The sequence below is a fragment of the Thalia democratica genome, chromosome 6 (assembly GCF_965202585.1).
Source record: "Thalia democratica chromosome 6, ktThaDemo2.hap1.1, whole genome shotgun sequence".
Taxonomy (NCBI): domain Eukaryota; kingdom Metazoa; phylum Chordata; class Thaliacea; order Salpida; family Salpidae; genus Thalia; species Thalia democratica.
The window spans coordinates 46,382,159-46,391,839 of record NC_139170.1 but is presented as its reverse complement, the minus strand read 5'-3'; positions in this window follow the sequence as shown (position 1 = coordinate 46,391,839).

Here is a 9,681-nt window from a genome sequence, read left to right as displayed (position 1 = left end):
CGCATGAATGAATAAAACTATCACTTTCAAATTTGCGTTTCAATTATCATAAATACCAACTTAAATATGCTTTGACACTTTCAATCTGAACTGACTACAAGTGTAAACAAAGCTTGTTTGATTTTTGTTTTTACTATAAACAACGGCAAAATTGTTACATCATAAAACGTGAGAAACCGAAGCAAAATAATCGAGAGATTTTTTCTTGAACTTTTATTAATTTTCTAACCCTTTTAGAAAGGGGGTACAATACTACTGGCGTCAAAATTTTGAAAAGGCACGTAAGAAAAAAAATTAAGAATTAAAGTTAATCCCAGTTGTCATTAAGACTATATTCTGTGTATTTTTTCTCCAACTACAATTAAGACGGAACATTTTCGTAGGTTTGAAGATTTGAGTTATATTACAGAAAAATCACCGAAAACAAGAAACTTTAAACTTATGCCCTGGTGAGCAATTTTTTCAAGCGTGAAATGATACATTATAAATTCCTAAAGTGAAATTGATTTTTTAAGTTGGCATGGTTAAGACTTGGATTCTTTGACTGTAAATGGTTGTTAGACAAACAAATGTTTAACTTTTAAAGTTTTACATTTTCAAGCTTTCCATTTTAGTTTGCGTTTTTCTTAAATTACAAAAAAAAAAGAAACTTTTGTTTACAATTGGCCGAAATTACTTTTAAGTACGTTGAAACATTTTGAATGTTATGTATAAACAGTTTTTATTAATGCTTCATAAAGTTTAATAAGTGCTTGCGTTTAGAAATAACCATTTTCTTTAAAAAATAGTTTTAGTTCAAGCAAAACTTAAGTAGAGAGTGACTTAGGTTCTTTCTAAACATACTTAATTGCAAGCACACTCATTATTAAGCAATAAGAATAGTCATTAGAAAGCCTTTAAAAGCTTTCTTCTTAATTAAACAATTAAGCTACCTTAAGTAGCAAGTAGTGCTTAAATACACTTTAAATGTTCAATATTCCAATTAAATTTTGTATTTTTAGTTGTAGCCAAAGCTGTCAATTGCCAATTTAATGTTTGATGCCAAAGACTATAATATAACAAATTAATAAAAGACTTCTAACTAGTTGTAATCTTGTTAACTTTACTTATTTTTTATAGGTTTTAGTTGCTTAAAGGTCTGGTTATCAATAAGGGCTTCAAACTTTTCTGTTATTGTTAAAGTCTACTATATAACCTGTGCTTATGCTGTAAGGAAAAAAAAGTTCATTATTAATAAAATGAGGATTCTTAACATTGTTTTTAAACAATGTACAAAGAAATCGCGAGGATTTTTTTTTCATTATAACTGTGAATAAAAATAAGCAAAGGAAATAAATTTCATTTCAAAAAAACGGAAATATAGACAAATTTAAAGGTAATGCAAATGATAGTCAGTTTTTTTCTTATTTTTTAGATAAGAATAAGCTACGGAAACATGTACCAAACAATCCAACACGCTAAGTTAAAGCTTTTTTTGTTGTTCCAGTGCTATATGTTTCTTGTAGTTATTTTGAGTAAAAATTTATCATCTACATGATTTTTAAAAAACATAATCCATTAAAAACAGTAATCCTGAACTGAATACAACGTTAATTCTATCAAGTAAAATAAACTAACTTTTTCAATGCTCTTCAAAAAAATAAACAAAAATCAAAAATTTATTGCTTTAAACTCGTTTTAGTTAATATAGTAGTTTTACAACTAAACTATTATAGACAATTTGACAATAATAAAAAAAAGTTTTATTAGATCTTTGTACATTTCAAACCGACAAAGTCGTCTACATCTTTAACTGAAGTATTTTCGAAACATAAAGTACACGAGAGAACAGAAAAAAAAAGCTTGAAAATCTCATCTAGTTTTCGTAAAGGGAAGTAAATTTAATCTGAAAAACTTTTTAAATATTTTTAACTTGTTACACTAAGTTTTTGATTTAAAAATACTTTAAAAATAATGACAAGTATGTGCACTACGTTCAAATAAGTTTTTAAGTATTTCATCTTTTAGAAAGAAAAAAAAACAATTAAAAAATAAAAACATAACCGCGGGCGCAGTTTCTCGTTCCCTGCTCTGATGTTTAATTCAAATCGACAAAAATTTGCATTTTTCAATAAATATATGAAAATAGTGAAATATAGAGAACTTAAGCTTTCCATTCAGTAGAACACATTAACTCATATATAACATCGACGGTTTTTTATAGTTTAAGCAAATTAGGTATGTAATAAAATTTGAAAGCTAACTTTGTTCAAACTATAGTTGAAATAATTTCTTACAACTTAAACGTCCAAACATTTGTTCTACAAATTAGTTTTTAAATTGAACAACGTTTAGCAAATTACAGTAACCTCTCACATCTTTACGCACTCGTGACGTTACGCACTCTCGTTTAGTTACGCATTTTAGAATTCTAAAAAATTCAAAAAGTAAATTTTTTTTTTTTAATATTACAAAAATTAGGTTTATTGTATATTTTTAATTTAAAATATGTTTTTAAATACTATACCACCTCTCTATATCTTCAAAATTTGTAAACTTATGTTTGTTGACTAATTGATAAATATTTAGTTATACCTCAGTATTAACATTTTTGTTATATTTTAAATATTTTCGTTCAAAAGAAGAAATCCATTACAGCTCTAAATGCATATTTTTGTAAAAGGCTATAGAAACAAATTCTAATATAGACACCAAACCATTTATTAAATTTAATTAAATAAAAAAAAAGCTTATTAATTATAAACAAATGCTTAATTTAAATTAAATTTGCTAAGTAGAATAGAATATAAATGTAAAGTGCTAAATAAGTCTTAAGTTATAAAGGTATAATCTTATTATTAAAATTTGTAAAATTTTTCTACAAGTACTATTATTTCATATAAATTTAAATTCTTTTTTTTACTGTATGTATAGTTTTATCTTTTGTTTTCATACATATTAATAAATTAAGTAAAAACATTGTTAAAAGTTGGAAAATTCCCAGTCTGCTTTTAACTAAAAGCAATATCAAAAAACAGTCATTATAGTAAGCATATTTGGTACCTCTCGTATCTTTACGATCTCTCATATCTTTACGCACTTTTTCTGTGGACACAATGTGCGTAGATAAGCGAGAGGTTACTGTATATTATTTTAAGTATAAAGCTGGGTTTAATAACTTGTATTTTACTTAGCTAGACTTGATATGTCTTTCTAGTATAAAAGTTTGACATGCGTTTCATAAAATTTTAGTATTAAGTGTTTGTATTTTAGAGTTACTTTTTATTGAACTAAATTATTTTTGTGTCAATGAACAAGTTTAAACAAACAGTACTAAAGGGTTGCTCATGCCAATTCGATTATCAGACCACAAGTTTCGGTAGACTGAGACCGGTTTCGTCCTTATTAGGACTCATCAGTCAGTCACAACCGAAAAACTTGTAGTCGTCAATCTACAAACAGTTTATCATGCTTTCGCATGAAGCAACCATTTGCTGGCAATGATTAGTGACGTCAGCATTGTCTTTGCCGTGCAACGTTTAAAACATTGTCCACTAGGCAAGACATCTGGTACGCTCGTTTTAGTACAATCAACAAAATCGGCGAAAGTCTGCAGAACAAGTCCGGACTTTCGTTTGCCGTGAGACAAGCTCAAATTTAACAAAAGGGTTGATCATGCCAATTCGATCATCAGACCACAAGTTTCGGTAGACTGAGACCGGTTTCGTCCTTATTAGGACTCATCAGTTTAACAAAAGGGTTGATAATGCCAATTCGATCATCAGACTGATGAGTCCTAATAAGGACGAAACCGGTCTCAGTCTACCAAAACTTGTGGTCTGATGATCGAATTGGCATGATCAACCCTTTTGTTAAATTTGAGCTTGTCTCACGGCAAACGAAAGTCCGGACTTGTTCTGCAGACTTTCGCCGATTTTGTAAACAGTACTAAACATTGACTTAAAGTTAACAACATATTAATACAATACAACTTTTATTAGCCAAAAGCTTTTTCGAATATAGTATTAAATACATCATTCTTGTAATTTTTGTGGATTTGGTAGATAAATAGATACCAGATAACTTCTTAAAGTTGATTTGTTTAACTAGTTTTTTTTTTTGCTTTTTGAGTTTGTTTAGTTATCTTATTACAAGCTTCATGAAAATAATGTATTTTAAATACTAAAGTAGTGTTACTTAAATTGTGCTACAGCTTCAAAATAAAACTTCATTTTAAGAAAATTGTATTTGATCAATAACAATAAAAATTAACAATTTCAGTTACATATCTATTTAATTTTATTTAAATTTTTTTAAATTGGTTTCGCATCTTAATATATTTTTTTCTAATATATATAAATAAATTGTGTTGTATTATCTTTGTTTTTTTAATACTATCTCATTAAGTTTATAACAGATATAAGTTTTAATTCAACTCTAAGTACAAGCCTTTATGTACTTAAAAAACTTTGTCAAACTTTCTAAAAACTTTTAGCCTTTGAAATAAACTTTTAACATCAAAGCTTATGCCGCGACGTGAGTTTACAAAATCTTTACAACAAAGAAATAATTAAGCTTTTCTTAAGAACAGCAGTATTATAAAATGCACGTTGGTAAAGATCAGAAGAATTAACTCAAAACATTTTCTAAAACAAAAACTTGCAAAACATTAAAACTAAGTATTAAACAAATAAAACTTTGAAGTTTTATGGGAAAATACAAAATGCCTGAACTGATACAATAGTAATTTTTAAAACACATTTAAAAATAGGTCAATTGTTTTTTTTTCTAAGGTAATTTGTACACGATATTGTTTAAGGAAAAGGTTCTGTTTTTTTTTCAAAATTTGATCGTACTTAAACTGTAAAAAATAGCACTCAATTTATTAAAATAAAGCACTTATTTCTACTTAATAATCATAATATACATTGTTTATTTATTATTATAACTTTCCAAAAAAAAAAACACGATAAAACTTGTTAAATATCTTTTATACATTTGCTTGTAGATTTTGTTGTTTGAAATTTATTTCTAAGAACAATAAATTAAACTCAATTAAATTTTTTAATTTAAAAATAAATGAACAAATAAATAGGTAATTTTTTACAGGTGTTTTATTTAGAACAAAACTAAATAAGATAACTAACTAAGTTTAATTTAAACAAACAATATAATATTTCTGGTAAAACAAAAAAGAGTCAATTTATGTCATTTAAACACAAAATAGTTATTAGTAAGATAACTGTTCAAAATAAATATTTAAGTGTTTGCTAACAAAAGATCCTAGTGGAACAAGTTCACTGGAATATAAATAAAAACAAATTATACTTTTAAGGTACATTAAAAAAAGTTTACTGTATAATTTGTTTTTACCAATAAGATACTTTTTTATAAAACCTATTTGATTATTCTTCAAGAATAACTGTTTTTTCCATGATTAGTCAGGTAAATATAAAAAAAATCTTAAGAAACTAGTTAATTTGTTAATCTACTAAACTTTTGCAATTTTTTTTAGCTTTTTAACTTTTTCTGCTGGTTATTACAAAAATAAGCATTTACTTATGTGCTGCTAAAATTTAAAAACGAACTGTCATTTTTTTCTTTCTTTTGTTTTTTGGTCAATTAACTCTGCAGATAAATAAAATTCACAATAAATTGGTTTTTAATGCTTTAGAGTCTCAGAATCGTTACGGTAGGATTTAAAATCGATTAAAATTACAAAAAAAAAAATCGTGTGAGGTGAACAATTTATTAAACTTATCACACCGTCAAGGAAAGGTTATAGAGCTTGAACTAAATTTTCGTCCACACTCGAAAGATGAGATAAAAGTTAATCCCAGTTGTCAACTTTGAATAGATTGGGATTAACTTGTCTTCTTTGTTGCACCTGCATTTACTTTATAGGATATCTTTTGTGGAGTTCTCAAAGTTTTTTTAAAATTCTAAGCTAAATTTTTAAGCCTTATTTGATGTAAGTTAATACTATTTGTAAAGCTGTTGTACGTTTTTTTTTTTCTGCTTTTAAAAAGTTTAACAGTTTTAACTTTCAAAACTAATGTTGATGTAACTAGAGTTTTGAAGGAATGTACTTTTAACTAAAAAATGGATAAGAGATTAAATGCAACGACGTTTGGTGTTTTTTTTCTATATTATTTTTTTCAAAATAACTGTTTAGATTTATTTAAATACATTTTAGAGAAAGTTAACACTAAATCAACTTTTGTTTAGTTTTTTTCCAGATTATTAAACACTTCTCAAAACTAAATTGTTAAAATTTATAATAGTATTGTATAAAACAAGTGCAAAAACTTTTTTTAGTTAAGCCTTTTAAATTTGTAAATATAACCTTACATATTCTGAGGATTGTTATTTTTCTACATTAATTAATGGTTATTTATCGACAATTTTGAGCTGGCTTAAGTCGTGTAAAAGTCAAAAAATAAATGTAACAACTGTTTTACAGCTAAAGTCCTAAATAACTTGGATCTTTTTTTAATTCCTTTTAAACATGTTTTATAAATAATAAACGCTTCAACAGCAAAAGCTTTCATATTTTTTTATAACGCTAATAGTTGGTTAATGTTAAAACTTAATTTTAACTCTAGTTTATTTTCAACAATGTTTTTGAGCGCCATAAACCTTAAAAAACGTTTTATTTTTAGTATTTTTTTTCTGCTTTAAATAAATTCTTTATAATTCGGTTTCAATAAAGTTATGAGTTGTTATACTTTACTGTTACCACATTTAAAAAGAAGTCTTTAAGTTTTTTTAGTTTTTTTTTTAATTTAAAGCACTGTGTAGGTTCCATTAAAAGCTTTAAAAACAATTAGAGCTGTAAGAAGTTTGGTGTGAGGTGCAATGTTTTTTGTCATGAAAAGGGTGAAAAAACTATTGAAACTAAACTTTCGACAAATAAAAACAAAGACTCGAAAGATGAGATATAAGTTAATCCCAGTTGTCAATTTTGAATGGATTGGGATTAACTTGTCTTCTTTGTTGCACCTGCATTTACTTTATATAAAGTTTTTAACATAGCTGCAAAGTTTATTAGTTTTTTTTTTTTTTCATTGTAAATTAATATTTTTTGTAAAGCTGGTATGTTTTTATTTTTAATTTAGAGGTAGTGTTGTTTTAGTTTCAAATCTAGATTTTATAAAACTAGAGTTGTATAAAACTATTCTTATGACTCAAAAACTTTGATATTAAATTAAAAGTAAACAAATTAATTATTATTTTTACTATCTATACTCTTTGTCTGAAAAAAACTGTTTAGATTGCTTTTATTAGATGCTAGTATAAATTAACATTTAGAATCATTAAATTTGATCTAACTTTTCTTAGCTAGTTTATTATTTCTTAAAGCAAACTTTTCACAACTTATTAAAGTATGCTTTAAGAAAAAATCATGTAATAAGTTCTTTTTTAACAAATAAGTATTTTAAGCAAATAGTACCAAAATATAGTTGGTATACTTTATTTAGGAACTAATATTAACCTAAACTAATTGACAAGAACTTGTCAAGAAGTGTGTGTTTTCTAAAGTCGTTTAAAAGATAAAAAGTATACTTTATTAACTCCTTTTATAACAATGTTTTTCACCAATAAAGTCCTAAATAACTTTAGATTAGCCTTAAATAACTTTAAATTCCTAGAACCCTTTTGAACATGTTTTATAGATAATAAACGTTACGGTCACAAGCAAAACAATTCATATTTTTTGAAATAACACTACTAGCTAATTAATGTTAATACTACAATTTAACTACAGTTTATTTTAAATAAAGCTCCGTAAACATTAAATTATGTTTTTTTTGTCAATGCTACTTTTCGGTTTTCTCAAATTAAGTTTTATCAGTTTTCGGTTTTTATAAAGTTTACAGTTTTTAAACAACCTTTGAAAAAAAATCTTTTGTTAGTTTCTTTTTTAACTTCGAAGCACTGTATAAGTTTTAATGAAAGTTTAGAAGCATAAAGCTTTTAAAAACAATTAAAAGTACTTAAGAAATTGCCAATTGGTAGAAATACATTTTCACGTAAAAAAAATGCTGATTTTTATGCATTTTGATTTGATTCACTTTCCTTATTTTTCCTACTTCATGATTTAAGCCTCATTTTGTCCTAAACAAAATGTTTTAAATACAAAAAATACATAATTAACTTAGTGACACATCCAAATAAAGGTTATTTTGCAATACTTTACAAACATTATAATTTTATTAAAAGTGTTTCTTTTCAGTACTTTGTTTGGAAAGAATGAAACCTTTTAAAGTCTTATCGTTTATATTAAAAATAAAATTTTAGGTTCCTTAAAAAATATTAGTATTGAAATATAATAATACAACCTATCTTTTTAAACTCAGTGGAAATAATTAGAAGCAATTGTTTGAATCGTATAATATAATACTTATAAATTTAAATACAAAGAAAGTTTGTTCTTTTGATCGGATAACAAAACTTAACGTTAAGATAATTTAAATGTTTTACACTTATGGTAAAAATTGACTTTTAGTACGCTGAACAACAATTGAAAAACGTAAAAGTTATTTGATAATTAAGTTTAATTATAGTATTAAACTTTTAAAGTGTTCGAGCTTTTTCAGTTCATTTAAGTTAACCAAAAAAATACAAAAAGTTTAAATATTGCAAATTGAAAGGGTTTATACTACACACCAAAATAAAAGCTGAACTTAACTATTTTAGCTCATATTTAAAAATAATTTTAAGTTTAAAATATTTTCACCATAGTTGTTTTTAGCACATATACATGAAGTTATAAACAGTGGTTTAAAGAAGCTTAAAAAATACTTGTAATTCTGCTCACTAATGTTAAAGATTAAGTTTTCATTCCTTCAAGAATAAGATTTTAAGTTCGTTTTTTTCATGTTTTTGCGTAGCTATTGATGATTTTGGTAAAGCATATACGTTTTGGTTTATTAAAACTATCTTTTTAAAAGAGATTTCAATAAAAAATAAAACCCATAAAAACTACAATTCTTAATCTACGGCGTTATACTTTCAGAGGATTAGTCTGATATTGTTTAAATTTTATTCTTAATTACTTGTTCATTTACTTTTTGTTTTTGGCTAAAATATTTTTTTTCAAAGCGTTTAAGTTTCAGCTATATATTCTAAATATGTTATTGACTTGTAGTTCGTCCGAAATATTTTTGTATGACATAATGTACTCATTCAGTGTATAGCATCTAGGCTTCGTGTTAATACTTAAACAAACTTTTATTTTTTTAGAAATATAATCCGATGAGTTTATCACACAATAAAAAAGAAGACTCTGTGAAAATACTTAAACACGTAAAATCGAGCATTTGAAGTTTTTATTTCTAACTAAAGTTTTATCTTCTAAAGGCATTTATTACTTAAACAGCATTTAATACAAAAATCTACAGTAACACAATAGAGTTTTATTTAAGAGTTCTTTAAGTCTTATATACAAATTAAGTTTGTTTTAAGTTTTCATAGTTTACATTGAAAAAACAAATCTCTTTAGAATAATATTGCATTCAAAGTTTTACAAATAAATATCAACTTTAAAAAATATAGTAACCTGTTGATTATCTATAATTAATAAGTAAAAATGTTTAAAGAAGCATTTATTTTAAGTTCTTTGTACAATTTTTTTTAACCTTCAAAATTTACAAAAATTATATTAAAATAAAGAAAATTACACGAGTTGCTTTTAACTAA